Genomic DNA, 24,032 nt, shown 5'->3' on the forward strand with positions numbered 1-24,032 from the left:
TTTTATCTCCACTAATCTTGTAAAACACGCAAGGGTAGAAGTTGAACCGCTAGGATACGGGTTGTCTGTGGGTACCCCAGCAGGGGTAAGTATGGAAGCCTTCGAGAGGGTAAAGGACTGTCAGTTGTGTGTGTCAAACCACACGATGGATGTGACGCTGATAGTCCTAGATATGGCCAATTTTGACGTCATCTTAGGGATGGAATGGTTAGCTAAAAACCATGCATCCATCGATTGCTTCAACAAGGAGGTGATGTTCAGACCTCCTGGTCAACCAAGCTTCAAGTTCAAGGGGACCAGGGAGGGAACGGTCTCGAGGATGGTCTCGGCATTAAAGGCAAGTAAGATGTTATCTCAGGGTGCTTGGGGGATATTAGCTCATGTGGTGGAATTAGGGCGAACTGAGGCGAGCATTAACTCAGTGCCAGTAGTGAGAGAATTCGTGGACGTGTTCCCATAAGATCTCCCGGGCCTACCCCCAGAGTGTGAGATGGAATTCAAAATTGTACTTGAGCCAGGAACAACCCCTATATTCAGAGCCCCATACAGAATTGCCCCTGCTGAACTGAAGGAACTAAAGTTGCAACTTCAAGAGCTACTAAGCAAAGGCTTTATACGACCAAGTGTGTCTCCTTGGGGAGCCCCAGTGATATTTGTGAAGAAGAAGGACGGCTCTATAAGCTTATGCATGGACTATCGGGAACTTAACAAAGTGACAATTAAAAACAAGTATCCTTTGCCCCGAATCGACGACCTGTTCAACCAGTTGCAAGGAGCAGTTGTGTTCTCAAAGATTGATTAACGGTCAGGCTACCATCAGTTAAGGATTAAGGAGAGTGATATCTCAAAGACAGCCTTTCGCACGAGGTATGGACATTACGAGTTTAGGGTAATGTCGTTTGGCTTGACCAACGCTCCAGCAGCATTTATGGGGCTGATGAACAAAGTGTTCAGGGAGTTTTTAGACAACTTCGTGATCGTCTTCATCGATGATATCCTGGTGTACTCCAAGACTAGGGAACAACACGAGGAACATCTCCGGAAAGTGCTGACCACTCTGAGAACGAACAAGTTGTTTGCAAAGTTCTCCAAGTGTGAATTCTGGGCAGAACAGGTGGGATTTCTTGGGCATGTAGTTTCAAGCATAGGAATCACCGTAGACCCAACAAAGATTGAAGCGGTGACGAATTGGCCTCGCCCGACCACAGTGACGGAAGTACGAAGTTTCCTTGGACTAGCAGGGTATTATCGGCAGTTTGTGCAGGATTTCGCCAAGATCGCCACCCCCCTCACTGAGTTGACCAAGAAAGGAAAGTCGTTCACCTGGAATGATCAGTGTGAGGTTAGTTTCAAAGAACTCAAACAGAGGTTAGTATCTGCCCCGATACTCACTGTACCGTCAGGAGATGGAGGCTTTGTAGTATACAGCGATGCTTCAAAAAGGGGGTTAGGATGTGTCCTCATGCAACGTGGGAAGGTTATTGCCTATGCTTCACGTCAACTAAAAGAATACGAGCGAAACTATCCCACCCACGACCTAGAACTCGCAGCAGTGGTATTTGCATTGAAGATTTGGAGACACTACCTTTATGGAGAAAGGACCCAAATTTTCACTGACCACAAGAGCCTCAAATACTTCTTTACTCAGAAGGAGTTGAACATGAGACAACTCAGGTGGTTGGAGTTGGTTAAAGACTATGACGTGGAGATACTCTATCACCCGGGAAAGGCGAATGTGGTAGCGGATGCGTTGAGCCGAAAATCAGCACACATGTCTGCCCTAATCACTACACAAAAAGCGATCCAGCAGGATCTAGAACGCGCCGGGGTAGCGGTGGCCATGGGGGAGGTCGCCGCTCAATTGGCCCAGTTAACGATACAACCGACCTTGAGGCAACGTCTTATTGATAAACAGCATGGTGATCCGGATTTGGTTGGAAAAAGACGTTTGATAGATGTCAATCAGACAGAGGAGTTTTCATTAACAGCTGATGGGGGGCTCTTGTACCATGGGCGGTTGTGTGTGCCAAATGAAGAAGAACTAAAGGTAGAAATCCTAGCCGAGGCTCACCACTCGCCATTCGCCCTGCATCCTGGCAGTACCAAGATGTATCAGGATTTGAAACGACATTATTGGTGGCGGAATATGAAACGTGATGTGGCCGAGTTCGTGAGCAAGTGTCTGGTTTGTCAACAAGTCAAAGCCCCAAGGCAGAAGCCGGCAGGGCTATTACAACCACTTAGTGTACCTGAATGGAAGTGGGAGAACATCGCCATGGACTTTATCGTGGGATTACCGAGAACGGCCAAAGGCTACACAGTTATATGGGTTGTGGTTGATAGGCTCACAAAGTCAACCCACTTCCTCCCAGGGAAGTCCACTTATTCCGTGGATAAATGGGCTCAGTTGTACTTGAAAGAGGTAACAAGATTGCACGGGGTACCGGTATCCATTGTGTCAGATAGGGATCCCCGTTTCACATCAAAGTTTTGGAAAAGCCTTCAGAAAGCGTTGGGTACACGGCTAGAGTTTAGTACAACATTCCACCCACAGATGGATGGGCAAACTGAACGTTTAAACCAGATTCTGGAGGATATGTTCCGAGCCTGTATGTTGGACTTTACCGGTAGCTGGGACACACACTTGCATCTCATAGAGTTCTCTTATAACAACAGTTATCAAGCGACGTTGGGTATGGCACCTTTCGAGGCCTTATACGGGAAGAGGTGTCGATCCCCATTGTGTTCGGATGAAGTGGGAGAACGCAAGCTGTTGGGCCCCGATTTAGTGCAAGCAACTAATGAGGCTATCAAGAAAATAAGGGCTAGAATGCGTACGGCACAAAGCAGGCAAAAGAGCTATGCAGATGTGAGACGAAGAGATTTGGAATTTGAGGTGGGAGACAAAGTATTCCTTAAGGTGGCTCCCATGAAATGCGTTTTTAGGTTCGGGCGCAAAGGGAAGTTAAGCCCACGCTTCATTGGATCATTTGAGATCTTGGAGCGAGTGGGACAAGTAGCTTACCGGTTGGCCCTACCACCTATACTCTCAGGAGTCCACAATGTGTTCCATGTATCGATGTTGCGACTATACATATCTGACCCATCACATGTGATAGATTTCAAACCTCTACGGTTGGATGAGAGTTTGAACTACGAGGAGGAACTAGTGCAAATTGTGGATAGAGAAGTGAAAACCTTACGTAATCGAGAGATCGCATTGGTCAAGGTATTATGGCGGAATCACCAACTGGAAGAAGCCACTTGGGAACGAGAGGAGGAAATGATGAGCAGATACCCTGAGCTCTTCAGAGCGGAAAGTAAGTAGTGCAAGCCTTATGTATTTAAGTGAAGCTTTCGAGGACGAAAGGTTCTTTTTGGGGGGATATTGTAAGGCCCACATTTTGGGCCCATGACAAAATAAATAAATAAATAAATAAACCTAGGATTCAGTAGGAGGAAAACCCATTACCCTAGCCGCCACCTGCCCGCTCTTTTCCTTCTTTTTTTTGTTTCACGTTTCTCCCTTCAGCCACGGCCCCGTAACCGATTTCTTCCACACCATTCCGCGCCCCTTCTCATATTAGACAACATTCGCCCAACACCACATCGCCGCCGCAAGGGAACGACATCGTCGTTGCCAAAACCGACCTCAAGAGGGTTAGACGTAGCAAAGGTTCAACGCCTGCGAAGGAGGAAGGCTCGATTCAAGGGGAATCGGATCGTCGTTGGTTAGGAAACGCCAAGAACGCAGCTTCTCAGGTAAGGGACTCACCTGTTGAAAATAAATGTTTTGTTTTTTTTGAAAATGGGTCGAATGGAATCGTCTATAGGCTAGGTGCTGGGTAACCCATTGCCGGGAACAATCTGATCTTTGTGTGTAATGTTATGCAACCTGGTTGACATGTATCCTGATTGCTATGTATTCTGATTGTCCTATGTTCTGATTGGCGTATGTTTTGATTGTCGTATGTTCTGATTGCCTGCATATTCTGATGGTTGCGTATTCAAATGGTTGTGTATTCGGATCGTAGAGTAATGTGGTTAGGTTGGGCAGTCTGACGATATGTGTCTATTGGCGACATAATGGGCTTGTAGGTAGACATGAGTAAGGGTTGTGGTAATAGTTACTTGCTGTGTGTTTCGGGTAACTAGCCACCACTAGTCACCTTTGGGGTGATTACAAAAAAAAGGACTGTCCAGTAATGGTTACACGCTGTGTGTATCTGGTAACCAGCCGTTGATAGTCAATGGGAGGAAATCAGGAGGTGAGGTCCTCGTGGAAATGGTTACACGCTGTGTGTATCGGGTAACCAGTCGTTGATAGTCAATGGGAGGAAATAAGGAGGTGAGGTCCTTATGATAATGGTTACACGCTGTGTGTTTCGGGTAACCAACTAGGAGTATCCTCTTTAAGGATTGAAAGTGGTGGTGGTAATAATCACCTGCTGCATGTTTTGGCTAATCGCCTTATGACGATTCATATCTTGACCCCCAATAGGGGAGTTCCTTATTGAGTATTTTTACACTCACCCTGTTTTTTTTTAAATGATTTTTCAGGCGAAGCTGTGGCACGGAGGTGACGAGTAGGATGCCAAAGTCAGTCATGGGGCGATTCAAGAATGTTTATGTTTTTGTTTGTAGTCCCATTTTTGTGGGAGAGACGTTTCTACTCTTTCGTAATAATTTAAACTATGATGTGGACGCCTAGTTTGTGGGAGCTAGGTGGCCAACATCAGCCTTTCTTTGATTTAAATTTCCTCCTTGTTTTAAATAGTTTTAGGCGGCATTGTTTTGCTCGATTTTAAAGGGGTACCCCGCACGTGATTTTTAATAAAATTCTGTATGATTTTCATCCTCTTTCCAAATAAATTGCATTTCCTTTCATAATGACCCTGACCGCTACCGTCAGGATAAGTCGGGTCGTTACAGTTGGTATCAGAGCCAAGTTATAGGATTCTGTAGACTGCTTACATCGTAAGCCAAAGAGTCGTCCATGACTGAACGGCAAACCTCATCACTTCCAGGTTCACGTAATGATATGTCTGTGATAGGTATAAGAACGTTAAGGCTATCATAAGTTGGAGAAAGATATGACTATGAAGTGTTTTCGTTATTACTTGTCTATGATATGCTACATTGTGATGCAATATGTCATGGTATGATGTGTATATGATGAAATGTTATGTTAAAAGCATAGAACGTTATGTTAGGTCTCTTAAATTGTGTGTATACAACATGATATGAATGACATGAAATTACGATAAATGACATGAAATATAACCCCGTTAGAGTTATGTATGATTTGAGAACGGAAGAATGAGAAACGATATGATATGAATGATGAACGATATCTGAAACGATATGAAAAATGATATGATATGTACTTAATGCTAGCGGGGTTGTATTAAAGGATAATGAAGTTGTAGAAGTAGTGGGGACCTCATGCATTATGTGTGTTCATGCATCTTGGGGGATACCCCTATCCCATCACGAGGGTACGGACGCGTACATCCAATGGTAGGACAACGATCGTTATGCTTTGCATAGCGCTGCCGTGACGGTTACTAGTTCTAACGGGTCCCGGCATAAGGGGCTCCCAGAGTATGTCCACCGGATATGGAAAGTGGCCTAGCAGTGTGCGAATTAGCTGGTGAGCCCATACTCGCACGTATGGGCTGTGTGTAGAGTATATGGTACACGTCCACGATTACCCGTTAGGACAGTACCGTAGGGAAAACGAAACGAAACTAAACAAAAGATAGGTCCCATCGTTTCATTGCATGTGATTGTTGCTTTTAACCCCAATAATGGGGTCACTTACTATGTATTTCTTTAAATACTCAAGTCATGTGCTACTATATTTTTCAGGTTAAGGTAAGGCATTACTGTATGGCTGACGACGGCATCGCAACTCGAGATCATGGCACATGCATAGGACAGTGGTATTTATTTTCTTAGATTTAGGCTAAAATAGGATTGTAATAGCCCAAAAATAAATAAAGAAATAAAGAAATAAAAATAATTATAAAAATAGGTAAAATAATAATAATAAATAAATAAATAAATAAATAAAAATAAAAATAAAAAATAAATAAAAATATTTCCCCACTCCTCTCCCCTAACCTCTCGTCCCTTCCCACACTTATCTCTCCTCAACCATTCCTACCAAAAAACAACAATGGTTTGAGGAGAAGTAAAATGGGTTGTGCACATTTAGAGATTTTTGTCAGTTATTACGGTAAAATCTTATCTCAGATTTTCTTTTCTTTTCTAGTTATGTTATAAGAAATTAATTTAGGATCAAATCTTGTTTCATATCTTAACAGTTCCAGTAATAATAACATCCCATATCCATTAGATTTTTGTTAGCATTTTAAGTTATACCAGATAAGGTTATAAAGTTAGATTAATAAAATTTTAGTTGGCAGATCTATAAACTAGAAGATCGTATCCAACCAATCCACTTACAATTGAACTTACAGTTGGCCAGTAATATCTGTTTACACAATTGAAAAACCTACTTACATAATTAAAATAATTACAGAGAGAGAGAGACAGGGAGATTGAGAAAAGATTTGTTGAACCGGATTTAACAATAAAATAGGAAATATCAAAGGGCAATTTGCTCCTTCAAATTTTGTCTAACACCAAATATCAGAATTTTAATATGTTGTTCAATGTAAATTAGAGAAATAATTTTATAGAGTTCAAACTTGAAACTAATGCCATGAGCTCATATAGGTTGACTCAGATTTCAAAGAACGGAATCAAACTTTCATTAAAGATATATTTTGTGACAACGACTTAAGCTAGCCAGGTAAGTGACCTTACTATCGGCATGGTTATATTTGATGTTGACACGTGCCCGTGGTTCTGCACGTGTCATATATATTGATATGTGTGAATTCTCTGTGGATCGATATGCTTCCTATATGTTATGTTATGTTATAATATGTGGTTTGTATGATAATAATTATGGTACGATGTGCTGAAGGATATGTTTGAGATAGGATACGAGAAAGATGCACAAAACGAAATGTAATGATAGAAGTAAGATACGTTCATGAAACGTTAAGGTTAGGTTACATACTGGAGTGCTATGGATAGGAGAGATTGATGAAAGAATACGGTTAGGTTATAGGTAGAAAGGGGTAGGTTTGTGACAGATTGATAGAACAATAACGTTAGGGTACGTTCTTGTGACGATATGACTAAGGTACGTTACGTAGTGATATGTCTGTGATAGGTATAAGAACGTTATGGCTATGGTAAGTTAGAGAACGATATGACTATGAAGTGTTTACGTTATGACTTGTTTATGATATGATACATTGTATGCTAGGTTATTGTGCTTAAGTACGTAGTTATGTGAACGTAAATGTATGCTATGTATGCTTTGAGTTTGATGTGATGTGTAATGCATGTAACGATATGAGGTCCTTGAATGATTATGGCATGTTTGTATGGAATATGTGAATGTGAACAACATGAATTGTATGAAATGAAACACGGTAAACTGTCTTGAACCATAACCCCGATAGAAATGTGTATGAAATGTGAAATGAAACTGAGAATGATATGAAGCCTGGAACGTGACAGGGGGGTTATGATCATTAAAGATAAATATAGAAATAGGAGGACCTAATGCATTATGTGTGTTCATGCATCTGGGGGGATACCCCCATCCCATCACGAGGGTACGGACGCGTACATCCAATGGTAGGACAACGATCGTTCTGCATTGCATAGCGCTGCCGTGACGGTTCTAGTTTCAACGGGTCCCGGCATAAGGGGCTCCCAGAGTATGCCCACCAGATAAGGACAGTGGCCCAGCGGTTTGCGAACTAGCTGGTGAGCCCATAATCGCACGTATGGGCTGTGTGTAGAGTATATGGTACACGTCCACTATTATCCATTAGGACAGCACCGTAGGGAAAATGAAACGAAACGAAAGTTAGGTCCCATCATTTCATTGCATGTGATTGTTGCATTTAACCCCAATAGTGGGGTCACTTACTGAGTATTTCTTTAAATAATCAAGCTATATGCTACTACATTTTTCAGGTTAAGGCAAGGCATTCCTGTACGGCTGACGACGGCATTGCAACTCGAGATCATGGCACATGCATAGGATAGTGGTATTTATTTTCTTAGACTTAGGATAGAATAGGATGTTTTAAACTTGAACGCTTATTTATTTTATTTCGGGTCTTTTGTTTTGTCGTTTTAAAGATGCTCTCGAAACACGTAAGTCCATGGCTGTGTTTTAAGTTAAAGGTTATGTTTTATGGAATTTAAATGAACTCTTCCGCATTCAATGTTTATGGTACGTATACAGTAACGACCTTAAATTAAGTAGAAAATTTTGGAGGTTAGACCTCATAGTTTCACTTTATATGTTTTACACATTTTTTCACATCACTTTAGCATGGCATATATTGAATGATCTTTTTTTATGTGAACTTTTTATATTGAAAAATGTTATCCGTTTTCATGTCACTTTGTTAAGATGAAAAACTATTCAAGAACTTGAGGGATTAATGTTTGATTTCTTACTTATTTGGCCCCTTTCAGGTGGATATAAACCTCTAACAAATAGATAATATTTTTATAAACCTATGACAAATAGTTTGAACTTTTAAAATATCTAATATATTGTTGCTTTAATATTTCTGTTAAGTTAATACTCACCAACATAAAACGAGTTCCACGAAATTTGAATTTGGGTTACTTGATTCAGAGTCCATGTCCTAACCAACTAGACCATGAGACCACAAATGTTTATAAAATTTGTGTGTAATAAATCTTTGAACTTTAAAAAATAAATTGTATTTTCGTATACTTTCAAAACTTTGAAAATGATTAATGTGTCCCCATTTTTTTAGTTTTGTATTTGATAGGTTTCAACACATTAAAATGAATTAATCGATTAGATCACGTGTATAATTATTCTACCATTCTTTTTCAGCCATACGATACAAAATATGGTTAAAAAAAGTTGTTAAATAAGTATTTGGATTATTGGATTTGGGACCCTATCATCATTATTTCGGTCATTTATTTGATCTTTCAAATATTATTAATGAAGAAATGGATATTAATGAAATCCATGTGCAAGGATTGTTATCATAAATTTTAGTTTTAAAAAGATGCAAAGTTTGATTATTCTAAAATTATTTATACTAGGTGTAATGACCATTTGACAAGAGAAATAAACTTATGTAAAGTTTTCGTTTCTTGGTTTACCTGCTTATCCTTATCCAATGACCACCAAATTTCATATATAACTTCAACAAGCTATAAGATGCTCAACATTGAATTTCATAGGCAGAGGATTTCATTTAGTGGGTTGTTTTAACGTTACTTAAATTTCGAGTAATTTGATAAGTTTAGAGCCTTAACTCACCGCTTTTTGAGTTTTTCTTTCATATATCCTTAATTTGTATTTGATTTAGGGTTCATATGAAAACCCAAGCGATTGCTACAAGTATTTCTTAAGAAAACTTCAAGGTGGCTACTTACCTCGTTGTCGATGTTCAGGACTTCTGTTCTCGAGCTTCCAATATTCAAATTACCTCAAATTTTCTTCCACAGAATCCTGATTGGGTCTAGTTTCTAGAACCATAAATTTTTCATAAGATTTGGTCGGCAAGGGAGTTAAAATTAGGAAAACTCAAGAAAAGTTGGGAAGTTTAAGCCTCTCATCTCACTTTTTAGCTCTTCCATCGATCGCACACATAATCGTCCTTGAGATAGCAGACTAACATATGTCGACTTGGAGAAATTGTCCACAAAACCTATGTTAACTGTTAAAAATATCCTTGTTAAATGAGGTCCCCTCGTCGAGATTCCATAATCCAATGTCAAAATGTAGGATAGATTGTCAGTTGATCCATCTATGCTACAACTCCTTTGCTCATTACTGCTATCTCCGCTTGCATAAAATCTATCTGCACTCGTGTCTCTCTATTCATCATGGCCGACGAGTGGGCCGTCGTTCAGCTTAGGGTATCAATGACTATGTTTTCATTTGGGATAGTATTGGATGTCTATATCGTAGTCCTTCACCAGCTCTAGCCATCTTTTTTATCTCATGTTCAGTTCCTTTTGGGTGAAAAAAACTACTTCAAGATCTTGTGGTCAATGTAGATATGAGTATTTTCTCCATACAAGTAGTACCCACATATTTTAAGTGCCAACACCATTGCAACCAACTGACACGAGGTATAGACAATCATCTTTCTATGTGGCATCAATACACATCCTAACCCTTTATTAGAAGCATCACTATAAATCACATATACTCCTGAGCTCTCCTGGACCGTGGGCACTAGAGCCGACAATAACCTCTATTTCAGATCTTAGAAGCTGGCCTCATAAGCATCATTCCATATAAACGGAACACCCTTCCCAGTCAACTACGTGAGCGGTGAAGCTATCTTAGCAAAATCTTGCACAAACTAGTATCCTACAAATTCCAGAAACCTCATCCTTCGATAAACGGAACACCCTTCCCATTCATTTGGTGATTGTACTCAGGCGAGCCCACTTAGTGATAGCTTCCACTATTGCGATGTCTACTCAAACCTCATCCTTCGACACCACGTGTCCTAAGAATGGGTCATAACATAGCCAAAATTCACACTTGGAGAACTTGACGAACAACTTATTTACCCCAAAATCGAGGAACTTAAGAAGATGAACCTTGTGTTCTTGATCTGTTTTCGAGGACACAAGGATGTCGTGTATGAACACAATGACACACGAGTCAAAAAATCCCTTGAATACCTAATTCATCAACTCCATGAATACCATGGGGGCGATGGTGAGAACAAACGAACTAATCACAAACTCATAGTCATCCTACCTCGTTCGCAATGTTGTCCTAAATACATCTCCATCTCCCTCTCTAGTCTTAATTTGGTAGTATCGTAATTGAGATATATCTTAAAAAACATAGTCTGATTTCATGGTTGATTTAAAGCTGCTCTGTGAAACATGGCTCACGCGGTTTCCTTAAACTCTAAGGGCGATGGACACTAGGCCTTCGCCCAAAGTCCATAGCCCAACTCCTTACTAAGAATGGACAGGACGAAAACTACTCCAAAAACCCTAACCATGCAAAAACCCTAACCATGCCGCGGTTTCCTTAAACTCTAAGGGCAATGGACACTAGGCCTTTGCCCGGAGTCCATAGCCCACGAAAACTACTCCAACAACCCTAACCATGCCTCACGCGGTTTCCTTAAACTCTAAGGGCGATGGACACTAGGCCTTCGCCCAAAGTCCATAGCCCAACTCCTACCTTAAAATGGACAAAACTACTCCAACAACTCTAACCAATGGGCTGAGCCAAGCTCAAACTACATTGTTGCCCCCACATAGGTTACAAGCTCATATTACCAAGTTCGGCGATTTAATTAAGACAATGACTACTTTATGAAGACTACATCCAATTTTAAATCTATCAATGTGGGATTGTTGTAGCACAGAAATGTATCTCATATTTAGAGGTAAAATAGATAGCCTCCGCCCAAAGCCCATAGCCCAACTCCCTACTCGGAATGGACAAGCCAAAGAACAACTCCAAAAACCTTAACCAATGGGCTGAGCCAATCTCCAACAACTTTGTTGCCCCCATATGGGTTACAAGCTCACATTACCAAGCTCGACGATTTCCTTAAGACAAGGACTAATTTATGAAGACTACATCCAATTTTAAATCTATCAATGTGGGATTGTTGTAAAGGAGAAATCTATCATATTTACCGGTAAAAAAATAATACATTCATTCAGAACAAGTGGCTAGATCGATGTCCATATTCCGAGCACCAAAAAATATATGTAAAAAAAAAAAAAAAGTGGATGTCAGGTTGAGGACTACCAAGAGGTTTATATTGGGCCTGGGAGAATCGACGAGCTATCCTTCCACCGACAAGAGCGGAAGGTTACGCTGCTCTGTGAAACCAGCCTCACGCGGTTTCCTTCAACTCTAAGGGCCATGGACACTAGGCCTTTGCCCAAAGCTCATAGCCCATCTCCCTACTTGGGATGGACAGGCCAAAGAACAACTCCAACAACCCTAACCAATCGGCTGAGCCAACCTCCAACCACTTTGTTGCCCCCATATGGGTTACAAGCTCACATTACCAAGCTCGGCGACTTCCTTACGACAAGGACTAATTTAGGAAGACTACATTCAATTTTAAATCTATCAATGTCGGATTGTTGTAAAGGAGAAATCTATCATATTACAGGTAAAAAAATAATACATTCATCCAGAACAAGTGGCTAGCTTGATGTCCATAGTCCGAGCCAACAAAAATATATTAAAAAAAAAAAAGTGGATGTCATGTTGAGGACTACCAAGAGGTTTATATTGGGCCTAGGAGAATCGACCCGCTATCCTTCGACCGACAAGAGCGGAAGGTTACGCTGCTCTGTGAAACCAGCCTCACGCGGTTTCCTACAACTCTAAGGGCCATGGACACTAGGCATTCGTCCAAAGCTCATAGCCCAACTCTCTACTTGGAATGGACAGGCCAAAGAACAACTCCAACAACCCTAACCAATGGGCTGAGCCAACTTCCAACCACTTTGTTGCCCCCATATGGGTTACAAGCTCACATTACCAAGCTCGGCGACTTCCTTAAGACAAGGACTACTTTATGAAGACTACATCCAATTTTAAATCTATCAATGTGGGATTGTTTTAAAGGAGAAATCTATCATATTTAAATGTCCATAGTCCGAGAACCAAAGAATATATGTAAAAAAAAATAAAAAAAAGTGGATGTCAGGTTGAGGATTACCAAGAGTTTTATATTGGGCCTACGAGAATCGACCCGCTATCCTTCCACCGACAAGAGCGGAAGGTTACGCTGCTCCGTGAAACCAGCCTCAGCGGTTTCCTTCAACTCTAAGGACCATGGACACTAGGCCTTCGCGCAAAGCCCATAGCCCAACTCCCTACTTGGAATTGACAGGCCAAAGAACAACTCCAACAACCCTAACCAATGGGCTGAGCCAACCTCCAACCACTTTGTTGCCCCCATATGGGTTACAAGCTCACATTACCAAGCTCGGCGACGCCCTTTCGACAAGGACTACTTTATGAAGACTACATCAAATTTTAAATCTATCAATGTGGGATTGTTTTAAAGGAGAAATCTATAATATTTACAGGTAAAAAAAATAATACATTCATTCATAACAAGTGGCTAGCTGAGAATCGACCCGCAATCCTTCCACCGACAAGAGCGGAAAGGTTACGCTGCTCTGTGAAACCAGCCTCACGCGGTTTCCTTAAACTCTAAGGACCATGGACACTAGGCCTTCGCCCAAAGTCCATAGCCCAACTCCCTACTTGGAATGGACAAGCCAAAGAACAACTCCAACAACCCTAACCAATGGGCTGAGCCAACCTCCAACCACTTTGTTGCCCCCATATGGGTTACAAGCTCACATTACCAAGCTCAGCGATGTCCTTAAGACAATGACTACTTTATGAAAACTACATCCAATTTTAATTCTATCAATGTGGGATTGTTGTGAAGGAGAAATCTATCATATTTACAGGTAAAATAGATAAATAATTTCATTCAGAACAAGTGGATAGCTCGATGTCCATAGTCCGAGCCAGCAAAAATAGATTTAAAAAATAAAAATAAGTGGATGTCAGGTTGAGGACTACCAAGAGGTTTATATTGGGCCTAGGAGAATCGACCCGCTATCCTTCCACCGACAAGAGCGGAAGGTTACGCAGATCTGTGAAACCAGCCTCACGCGGTTTCCTTCAACTCTAAGGACCATGGACACTAGGCCTTCGCCCAAAGTCCATAGCCCAACTCCCTACTTGGAATGGACAGGCCAAAGAACAACTCCAACATCCTAACCAATGGGCTGAGCCAACCTCCAACCACTTTGTTGCCCCCATATGGGTTACAAGCTCACATTACCAAGCTCGGCGATGTCCTTAAGACAATGACTACTTTATGAAGACTACATCCAATTTAAATTCTATCAATGTGGGATTGTTGTGAAGGAGAAATCTATCATATTTACAGGTAAAATAGATAAATAATTTCATTAAGAAAAAGTGGATAGCTCGATGTCCATAGTCCGAGCCAGCAAAAATATATTAAAAAAAAAAAAAAGTGGATGTCAAGTTGAGGACTACCAAGAGGTTTATATTGGGCCTAGGAGAATCGACCCGCTATCCTTCCACCGACAAGAGCGGAAGGTTACGCTGCTCTGTGAAACCAGCCTCATGCGATTTCCTTCAACTCTAAGGACCATGGACACTAAGCCTTCGCGCAAAGCCCATAGCCCAACTCCCTACTTGGAATGGACAGGCCAAAGAACAACCCCAACAACCCTAACCAATGGGCTGAGCCAACCTCCAACCACTTTGTTGCCCCCATATGGGTTACAAGCTCACATTACCAAGCTCGGCGATGTCCTTAAGACAATGACTACTTTATGAAGACTACATCCAATTTTAATTCTATCAATGTGGGATTGTTGTAAAGGAGAAATCTATCATATTTACAGTTAAAATAGATAAATAATTTCATTCAGAACAAGTGGATAGCTCGATGTCCATAGCCCGAGCCAGAAAAACTATATTAAAAAAAAAAAAGTGGATGTCAGGTTTAGGACTACCAGGAGGTTTATATTGGGCCTAAGAGAATAGACCCGCTATCCTTCCACCGACAAGAGCGGAAGGTTACGCTGCTCTGTGAAACCAGCCTCACGCGGTTTCCTTCAACTCTAAGGACCATGGACACTAGGCCGTCGCCCAAAGTCCATAGCCCAACTCCCTACTTGGAATGGACAGGCCAAAGAACAACTCCAACAACCCTAACCAATGGGCTGAGCCAACCTCCAACCACTTTGTTGCCCCCATATGGGTTAAAAGCTCACATTACCAAGCTCGGCGATGTCCTTAAGACAATGACTACTTTATGAAGACTACATCCAATTTTAATTCTATCAATGTGGGATTGTTGTGAAGGAGAAATCTATCATATTTACAGGTAAAATAGATAAATAATTTCATTAAGAAAAAGTGGATAGCTCGATGTTCATAGTCCGAGCCAGCAAAAATAGATTTAAAATATAAAAATAAGTGGATGTGAGGTTGAGGACTACCAAGAGTTTTATATTGGGCCTAGGAGATACGACCCGCTATCCTTCCACCGACAAGAGCGGAAGGTTACGCTGCTCTGTGAAACCAGCCTCACGCGGTTTCGTTCAACTCTAAGGACCATGGACACTAGGCCTTCGCCAAAAGTCCATAGCCCAACTCCCTACTTGGAATGGACAGGCCAAAGAACAACTCCAACAACCCTAACCAATGGGCTGAGCCAACCTCCAACCACTTTGTTGCCCCCATATGGGTTACAAGCTCACATTACCAAGCTCGGCGATGTCCTTAAGACAATGACTACTTTATGAAGACTACATCCAATTTTAATTCTATCAATGTGGGATTGTTGTGAAGGAGAAATCTATCATATTTACAGGTAAAATAGATAAATACATTCATTCTGAACAAGTGGCTAGCTCGATGTCCATAGTCCGAGCACCAAAGAATATATGTAAAAAAAAATAAAAAAAGTGAATGTCAGGTTGAGGATTACCAAGAGGTTTATATTTGGTCTAGGAGAATCGACCCGCTATCCTCCACCGACAAGAGCGGAAGGTTACGCTGCTCTGTGAAACCAGCCTCACGCAGTTTCCTTCAACTCTAAGGACCATGGACACTAGGCCTTCGCCCAAAGCCCATAGCCCAACTCCCTACTTGGAATGGACAGGCCAAAGAACAACTCTAACAACCCTAACCAATGGGCTGAGCCAACCTCCAACCACTTTGTTGCCCCCATATGGGTTACAAGCTCACATTACCAAGCTCGGCGATGTCCTTAAGACAATGACTACTTTATGAAGACTACATCCAATTTTAATTCTATCAATGTGGGATTGTTGTGAAGGAGAAATCTATCATATTTTGAGCCAGAAAAACTATATTAAAAAAAAAAAAAAAGTGGATGTCAGGTTGAGGACTACCAAGAGGTTTATATTGGGCCTAGGAGAATCGACCCGCTATCCTTCCACCGACAAGAGCGGAAGGTTACAATGCTCTATGAAACCAGCCTCACGCGGTTTCCTTCAACTCTAAGGACCATGGACACTAAGCCTTCGCGCAAAGCCCATAGCCCAACTCCCTACTTGGAATGGACAGGCCAAAGAACAACTCCAACAACCCTAACCAATGGGCTGAGCCAACCTCCAACCACTTTGTTGCCCCCATATGGGTTACAAGCTCACATTACCAAGCTCGGCGATGTCCTTAAGACAATGACAACTTTATGAAGACTACATCCAATTTTAATTCTATCAATGTGGGATTGTTGTGAAGGAGAAATCTATCATATTTACAGGTAAAATAGATAAATAATTTCATTCAGAACAAGTGGATAGCTCGATGTCCATAGTCCGAGCCAGCAAAAATAGATTTAAAATATAAAAATAAGTGGATGTCAGGTTGAGGACTACCAAGAGTTTTATATTGGGCCTAGGAGATACGACCCGCTATCCTTCCACCGACAAGAGTGGAAGGTTACGCTGCTCTGTGAAACCAGCCTCACGCGGTTTCCTTCAACTCTAAGGACCATGGACACTAGGCCTTCGCCCAAAGTCCATAGCCCAACTCCCTACTTGGAATGGACAGGCCAAAGAACAACTCCAACAACCCTAACCAATGGGCTGAGCCAACCTCCAACCACTTTGTTGCCCCCATATGGGTTACAAGCTCACATTACCAAGCTCGGCGATGTCCTTAAGACAATCACTACTTTATGAAGACTACATCCAATTTTAATTCTATCAATGTGGGATTGTTGTGAAGGAGAAATCTATCATATTTACAGGTAAAATAGATAAATACATTCATTCAGAACAAGTGGCTAGCTCGATGTCCATAGTCCGAGCACCAAAGAATATATGTAAAAAAAAATAAAAAAAGTGAATGTCAGGTTGAGGATTACCAAGAGGTTTATATTTGGTCTAGGAGAATCGACCCGCTATCCTCCACCGACAAGAGCGGAAGGTTACGCTGCTCTGTGAAACCAGCCTCACGCAGTTTCCTTCAACTCTAAGGACCATGGACACTAGGCCTTCGCCCAAAGCCCATAGCCCAACTCCCTACTTGGAATGGACAGGCCAAAGAACAACTCCAACAACCCTAACCAATGGGCTGAGCCAACCTCCAACCACTTTGTTGCCCCCATATGGGTTACAAGCTCACATTACCAAGCTCGGCGATGTCCTTAAGACAATGACTACTTTATGAAGACTACATCCAATTTTAATTCTATCATTGTGGGATTGTTGTGAAGGAGAAATCTATCATATTTACAGGTAAAATAGATAAATAATTTTATTCAGAATAAGTGGATAGCTCGATGTCCATAGTCCGAGCAAGAAAAACTATATTAAAAAAAAAAAAAAAGTGGATGTCAGGTTGAGGACTACCAAGAGGTTTATATTGGGCCTAGGAGAATCGACCCGCTATCCTTCCACCTACAAGAGCGGAAGGTTACGCTGCTCTGTGAAACCAGCCTCACGCGGTTTCCTTCAACTCTAAGGACCATGGACACTAAGCCTTCGCGCAAAGCCCATAGCCCAACTCCCTACTTGGAATGGACAGGCCAAAGAACAACTCCAACAACCCTAACCAATGGGCTGAGCCAACCTCCAACCACTTTGTTGCCCCCATATGGGTTACAAGCTCACATTACCAAGCTCGGCGATGTCCTTAAGACAATGACTACTTTATGAAGACTACATCCAATTTTAATTCTATCAATGTGGGATTGTTGTGAAGGAGAAATCTATCATATTTACAGGTAAAATAGATAAATAATTTCATTCAGAACAAGTGGATAGCTCGATGTCCATAGTCCGAGCCAGCAAAAATAGATTTAAAATATAAAAATAAGTGGATGTCAGGTTGAGGACTACCAAGAGTTTTATATTGGGCCTAGGAGATACGACCCGCTATCCTTCCACCGACAAGAGTGGAAGGTTACGCTGCTCTGTGAAACCAGCCTCACGCGGTTTCCTTCAACTCTAAGGACCATGGACACTAGGCCTTCGCCCAAAGTCCATAGCCCAACTCCCTACTTGGAATGGACAGGCCAAAGAACAACTCCAACAACCCTAACCAATGGGCTGAGCCAACCTCCAACCACTTTGTTGCCCCCATATGGGTTACAAGCTCACATTACCAAGCTCGGCGATGTCCTTAAGACAATCACTACTTTATGAAGACTACATCCAATTTTAATTCTATCAATGTGGGATTGTTGTGAAGGAGAAATCTATCATATTTACAGGTAAAATAGATAAATACATTCATTCAGAACAAGTGGCTAGCTCGATGTCCATAGTCCGAGCACCAAAGAATATATGTAAAAAAAAATAAAAAAAGTGAATGTCAGGTTGAGGATTACCAAGAGGTTTATATTTGGCCTAGGAGAATCGACCCGCTATCCTTCCACCGACAAGAGCGGAAGGTTACGCTGCTCTGTGAAACCAGCCTCACGCAGTTTCCTTCAACTCTAAGGACCATGGACACTAGGCCTTCGCCCAAAGCCCATAGCCCAACTCCCTACTTGGAATGGACAGGCCAAAGAACAACTCCAACAACCCTAACCAATGGGCTGAGCCAACCTCCAACCACTTTGTTGCCCCCATATGGGTTACAAGCTCACATTACCAAGCTCGGCGATGTCCTTAAGACAATGACTACTTTATGAAGACTACATCCAATTTTAATTCTATCATTGTGGGATTGTTGTGAAGGAGAAATCTATCATATTTACAGGTAAAATAGATAAATAATTTTATTCAGAATAAGTGGATAGCTCGATGTCCATAGTCCGAGCCAGAAAAACTATATTAAAAAAAAAAAAAAGTGGATGTCAGGTTGAGGACTACCAAGAGGTTTATATTGGGCCTAGGAGAATCGACCCGCTATCCTTCCACCGACAAGAAAGGAAGGTTACGCTGCTCTGTGAAACCAGCCTCACGCGGTTTCCTTCAACTCTAAGGACCATGGACACTAAGCCTTCGCGCAAAGCCCATAGCCCAACTCCCTACTTGGAATGGACAGGCCAAAGAACAACTCCAACAACCCTAACCAATGGGCTGAGCCAACCTCCAACCACTTTGTTGCCCCCATATGGGTTACAAGCTCACATTACCAAGCTCGGCGATGTCCTTAAGACAATGACTACTTTATGAAGACTACATCCAATTTTAATTCTATCAATGTGGGATTGTTGTGAAGGAGAAATCTATCATATTTACAGGTAAAATAGATAAATAATTTCATTCAAAACAAGTGGATAGCTCGATGTCCATAGTCCGAGCCAGCAAAAATAGATTTAAAATATAAAAATAAGTGGATGTCAGGTTGAGGACTACCAAGAGTTTTATATTGGGCCTAGGAGATACGACCCGCTATCCTTCCACCGACAAGAGCGGAAGGTTACGCTGCTCTGTGAAACCAGCCTCACGCGGTTTCCTTCAACTCTAAGGACCATGGACACTAGGCCTTCGCCCAAAGTCCATAGCCCAACTCGCTACTTGGAATGGACAGGCCAAAGAACAACTCCAACATCCTAACCAATGGGCTGAGCCAACCTCCAACCACTTTGTTGCCCCCATATGGGTTACAAGCTCACATTACCAAGCTCGGCGATGTCCTTAAGACAATGACTACTTTATGAAGACTACATCGAATATTAATTCTATCAATGTGGGATTGTTGTGAAGGAGAAATCTATCATATTTACAGGTAAAATAGATAAATAATTTCATAAAGATCAAGTGGATAGCTCGATGTCCATAGTCCGAGCCAGCAAAAATAGATTTAAAAAATAAAAATAAGTGGATGTCAGGTTGAGGACTACCAAGAGGTTTATATTGGGCCTAGGAGAATCGACCCGCTATCCTTCCACCGACAAGAGCGGAAGGTTACGCTGCTCTGTGAAACCAGCCTCACGCGGTTTCGTTCAACTCTAAGGACCATGGACACTAGGCCTTCGCCCAAAGTCCATAGCCCAACTCCCTACTTGGAATGGACAGGCCAAAGAACAACTCCAACAACCCTAACCAATGGGCTGAGCCAACCTCCAACCACTTTGTTGCCCCCATATGGGTTACAAGCTCACATTACCAAGCTCGGCGATGTCCTTAAGACAATGACTACTTTATGAAGACTACATCCAATTTTAATTCTATCAATGTGGGATTGTTGTGAAGGAGAAATCTATCATATTTACAGGTAAAATAGATAAATAATTTCATAAAGATCAAGTGGATAGCTCGATGTCCATAGTCCGAGCCAGCAAAAATAGATTTAAAAAATAAAAATAAGTGGATGTCAGGTTGAGGACTACCAAGAGGTTTATTATATTGGCCCTAGGAGAATCGACCCGCTATCCTTCCACCGACAAGAGCGGAAGGTTACGCTGCTCTGTGAAACCAGCCTCACGCGGTTTCGTTCAACTCTAAGGACCATGGACACTAAGCCTTCGCGCAAAGCCCATAGCCCAACTCCCTACTTGGAATGGACAGGCCAAAGAAAAACTCCAACAACCCTAACCAATGGGCTGAGCCAACCCTCCAACCACTTTGTTGCTCCCATATGAGTTACAAGCTCAGATTACCAAGGTCGGCGATTTCCTTAAGACAAGGACTACTTTATGAAGACTACATCTAATTTTAAATCTATCAATGTGGGATTGTTATAAAGGAGAAATCTACCATATTTACTGGTAAGAAAATAATACATTCATTAAGAACAAGTGGATAGCTCGATGTCCATAGTCCGAGCCAGAAAAAATATATTTAAAAAAAAAAAAAGTGGATGTCAGGTTGAGGACTACCAAGAGGTTTATATTGGGCCTAGGAGAATCGACCCGCTATCCTTCCACCGACAAGAGCGGAAGGTTACGCTGCTCTGTGAAACCAGCCTCACGCGGTTTCCTTCAACTCTAAGGACCATGGACACTAGGCCTTCGCCCAATGCTCATAGCCCAACTCCTTACTTGGAATGGACAGGCCGAAGAACGACTCCAACAACCATAACCAATGGGCTGAGCCAACCTCCAACCACTTTGTTGCCCCCATATGGGTTACAAGCTCACATTACCAAGCTCGGCGATTTCCTTAAGACAAGGACTACTTTATGAAGACTACATCTAATTTTAAATCTATCAATGTGGGATTGTTATAAAGGGAAATCTATCATATTTACCGGTAAGAAAATAATACATTCATTCAGAACAAGTGTCTAGCTGGATGTCCATAGTCCGAGCACCAAAAAATATATGTAAAAAAAAAAAAAAAAGTAGATGTCAGGATGTGGACTACCAAGAGGTTTATCTTGGGCCTAGGAGAATCGACCCGCTATCCTTCCACCGACAAGAGCGGAAGGTTACGCTGCTCTCTGAAACCAGCCTCACGCGGTTTCCTTCAACTTTAAGGGCCATGGACACTAGGCCTTCGCCCAAAGCTCATAGCCCAACTCCCTACTTGGAATGGACAGGCCAAAGAACAACTCCAACAACCCTAACCAATGGGCTGAGGAAATGCTTAATGACTTGAGCCCTTACGATTTAGATGAGCTCTATCATCCTAACTTAATTAATAACATTTAAGACATATTTTTACATAGATGTATTTACATGAAATAAGAAAGAGTATATTAATAATAAGAAAAACCAAAATAGACAAGGTGCCAAAAGAAGGAAAATTGAATGGAATATGTCAGGGAACATATTCCATTCACGGATTTGAAATTTTTATTTATTTATTTTTTTTATTATTATTCAGTCATTGAGATGATGATATCTACAAAGGTGGTTGTGAATCCAAAAATGGTACATTGAGATCATAGATCGTGTCTTCATTTTTTTCCTCTATAATAGAAGGAGAAGACGTTGAACCGACTGATGTGGCTTCTTGAAGAAGCTTTTGAAAATCAGCTTCCGAAGTTGTCTGGGCTAATGCGGCGAGTAGCCTCGACTTTGAATTAAGGAATTCGGAGGTCTTCTTCTTGGATAAATCCTGAAGGTGGCCATTCTCAGATAGCCAGACCTTTACCGCTTTGATGTCTGCGTGGGTATAAGTATATTTATCCCACCATTTGATTTTGATAATTTTGAAGACTTGTTTTATTTGGTCTTCGGTCTCTTTAATTTGAAAATTCCAAGTTAAAATCCAAGGAATTTGAAAATATACGCAAAAGCGCATGGTCAATGGAAATGAGATTTTGAATATGTTTTGAACAAAATAGTGGAACGATTCTTGTATTGGAACTGGAAATATATCTTTGGCTGATCCAAATATTTTCCACCATTTGATGAACCAAAATGGGTAATGAATTTTATGAGCATTCTGGCATAATTGAATGAACCATGAATGCTCGTAATTTTGATACCAAATGACATTGAACCATGCCATTTGATAGTCTCTGTATGAGTAAGAATGAGGAACAAAAGGTTTTGAGAATGTCTTTTCCGTGTATGGGTCTTGATTCCAATACGTCGGATTCATGACTTTAAAAATTTTTAATTTTGAATACGCGATTTTCGAAGGATCATCGCGACTCGGAATATGAGTAATTTTGACGGACTTTGTGTCGACTAGAATGAATTCATAAAACCTTCTGGTTTTATGAAGATCTTCTGGGATATAAAAGAATCCCGATGGATAGGCTTTTTTAACGACTTCGTCGATTTTCGGGTCGTCGTATTCTGGTTCTACCAGAGCTTCTGGTATAGACACAGATTTTTGAACATAGGTTTTGATTTCAGGAACTGGAGAAAAACGAACGGGAACAACCGCGTCCGAGCAGGTCGAGGGGACAGAAGGTCCCTTTGAAGTGGAAGAGACAGTGGGTCTCGATGGAGTAACGACAGATGGCCGTGTTGAAGAGGCTGAAGGCCTCGTCGGAGTGATAACCTCCGCCTGTTTCTGAGAAAGCTTTGCTTTAGATCTAGTCACCAATGTGAAGCCAGAATCCATTGCATAGCTGTCGGATGTCATTGGAGTAGGTGTGCTTGAAGAAGCATTGGGCTTCTTCCCTTTTTCTATCACTTTCTTACCGGTCATTGCTGGGAGATGGAGATGGGTTAGGGAGAATTTTTCTTTGAGAGTAAGAACTCTCTTGAGAGGTAATCTGCCAAGGGGTTTTCGATCCCTTTTATAGGCAAAATCTGAAAGTCGAAGCAAGATAAAATGGCTTGCCATCTAGCAAAAATTTGTTTAGACACAAGATTCTTGACATCTTTTTCTAAAACAAATTTAGATGCCCTTGAGTCGGTTTTGATAACAAAACTTTTGTTAATCAAATCACTTTAAAATTTTTGTACACAAAGTACTATTGAAAGTATTTCTTTCTTTACTGTTGAATAATTTTTTTTTTAGTAGAATTCCATATTCCCGAATGGAAACGGACAATGGATTCTTTCTTGTCAAGGGACTTGATTTTTTGGACTGTTTGGTATGTTCTTCAGTCCAGTCCAGGGCTTTGGATTCTTTTTTGGTCTCTCAAAAAGGGGCTTGCAGATGGGTATGATATTTTGAAGGAAATCAGACACATAATTGAGACATTCCAAAAATCTTTGTAGTTGGGTCTTATCTGTAATTTGGTTGGAAAGTTTGCAAACTCAATGGACCTTTGAATGGGTTTGATTAGACCCAAATGAATTTCAAATCCGAGAAAACGGATTTTTGTTTGAAAAAGTTTAATTTTGGGTTTAGACACAACTAAACCGTTTCTTTTGACTGTCGTCAAAAATGTTTGAAGATGCTTAAAGTGTTGATCGATGCTTTGAGAAAAAATCAGAACATCGTCAATATAAACAATTGAAAAGTCTTGAAAAGGATTGAAAATATCATTCATAATCTTTTGAAATTCGGATGGAGCGTTTTTTAGCCCAAATGGCATA

At 41.3% G+C, this 24,032-nt stretch overlaps 20 non-coding genes and 1 pseudogene across 20 annotated transcripts; all 21 read right to left on the minus strand.

Moving 5' to 3' along the window:
* Positions 1–11,860: 11,860 nt before the first annotated feature.
* On the minus strand, positions 11,861–12,163 carry LOC147787102 (signal recognition particle RNA). Its single transcript, XR_015414002.1, has one exon.
* A 179-nt stretch (positions 12,164–12,342) lies between these two features.
* Positions 12,343–12,645, minus strand: LOC147787103 (signal recognition particle RNA). Its single transcript, XR_015413998.1, has one exon.
* Positions 12,646–12,788: 143 nt separating this feature from the next.
* LOC147787104 (signal recognition particle RNA) lies at positions 12,789–13,090 on the minus strand. The gene has a single exon (XR_015414017.1).
* Positions 13,091–13,185: 95 nt separating this feature from the next.
* Positions 13,186–13,483, minus strand: LOC147787105 (signal recognition particle RNA). Its single transcript, XR_015414041.1, has one exon.
* Positions 13,484–13,669: 186 nt separating this feature from the next.
* LOC147787106 (signal recognition particle RNA) lies at positions 13,670–13,971 on the minus strand. Its single transcript, XR_015413980.1, has one exon.
* A 184-nt stretch (positions 13,972–14,155) lies between these two features.
* LOC147787107 (signal recognition particle RNA) lies at positions 14,156–14,458 on the minus strand. Its single transcript, XR_015413963.1, has one exon.
* A 182-nt stretch (positions 14,459–14,640) lies between these two features.
* Positions 14,641–14,943, minus strand: LOC147787108 (signal recognition particle RNA). The gene has a single exon (XR_015413968.1).
* Positions 14,944–15,129: 186 nt separating this feature from the next.
* Positions 15,130–15,432, minus strand: LOC147787109 (signal recognition particle RNA). The gene has a single exon (XR_015413985.1).
* A 188-nt stretch (positions 15,433–15,620) lies between these two features.
* On the minus strand, positions 15,621–15,922 carry LOC147787110 (signal recognition particle RNA). The gene has a single exon (XR_015413982.1).
* Positions 15,923–16,047: 125 nt separating this feature from the next.
* On the minus strand, positions 16,048–16,350 carry LOC147787111 (signal recognition particle RNA). The gene has a single exon (XR_015413984.1).
* Positions 16,351–16,536: 186 nt separating this feature from the next.
* Positions 16,537–16,839, minus strand: LOC147787112 (signal recognition particle RNA). The gene has a single exon (XR_015413932.1).
* A 188-nt stretch (positions 16,840–17,027) lies between these two features.
* Positions 17,028–17,329, minus strand: LOC147787113 (signal recognition particle RNA). Its single transcript, XR_015413978.1, has one exon.
* A 185-nt stretch (positions 17,330–17,514) lies between these two features.
* LOC147787114 (signal recognition particle RNA) lies at positions 17,515–17,817 on the minus strand. Its single transcript, XR_015413946.1, has one exon.
* Positions 17,818–18,003: 186 nt separating this feature from the next.
* LOC147787115 (signal recognition particle RNA) lies at positions 18,004–18,306 on the minus strand. The gene has a single exon (XR_015413934.1).
* Positions 18,307–18,494: 188 nt separating this feature from the next.
* LOC147787116 (signal recognition particle RNA) lies at positions 18,495–18,797 on the minus strand. Its single transcript, XR_015413918.1, has one exon.
* A 184-nt stretch (positions 18,798–18,981) lies between these two features.
* Positions 18,982–19,284, minus strand: LOC147787117 (signal recognition particle RNA). The gene has a single exon (XR_015413931.1).
* A 186-nt stretch (positions 19,285–19,470) lies between these two features.
* On the minus strand, positions 19,471–19,772 carry LOC147787118 (signal recognition particle RNA). Its single transcript, XR_015413973.1, has one exon.
* A 186-nt stretch (positions 19,773–19,958) lies between these two features.
* LOC147787119 (signal recognition particle RNA) lies at positions 19,959–20,261 on the minus strand. The gene has a single exon (XR_015413950.1).
* A 186-nt stretch (positions 20,262–20,447) lies between these two features.
* On the minus strand, positions 20,448–20,754 carry LOC147787120 (signal recognition particle RNA). Its single transcript, XR_015414040.1, has one exon.
* Positions 20,755–20,936: 182 nt separating this feature from the next.
* On the minus strand, positions 20,937–21,239 carry LOC147787121 (signal recognition particle RNA). The gene has a single exon (XR_015413914.1).
* Positions 21,240–21,448: 209 nt separating this feature from the next.
* Positions 21,449–21,662, minus strand: LOC147787122 (signal recognition particle RNA; annotated as a pseudogene).
* Positions 21,663–24,032: the final 2,370 nt, after the last annotated feature.

This window comes from Cucurbita pepo, chromosome 18 (genome assembly GCF_057944985.1).
Source record: "Cucurbita pepo subsp. pepo isolate OVF chromosome 18, ASM5794498v1, whole genome shotgun sequence".
In the NCBI taxonomy this organism is placed as follows: domain Eukaryota; kingdom Viridiplantae; phylum Streptophyta; class Magnoliopsida; order Cucurbitales; family Cucurbitaceae; genus Cucurbita; species Cucurbita pepo.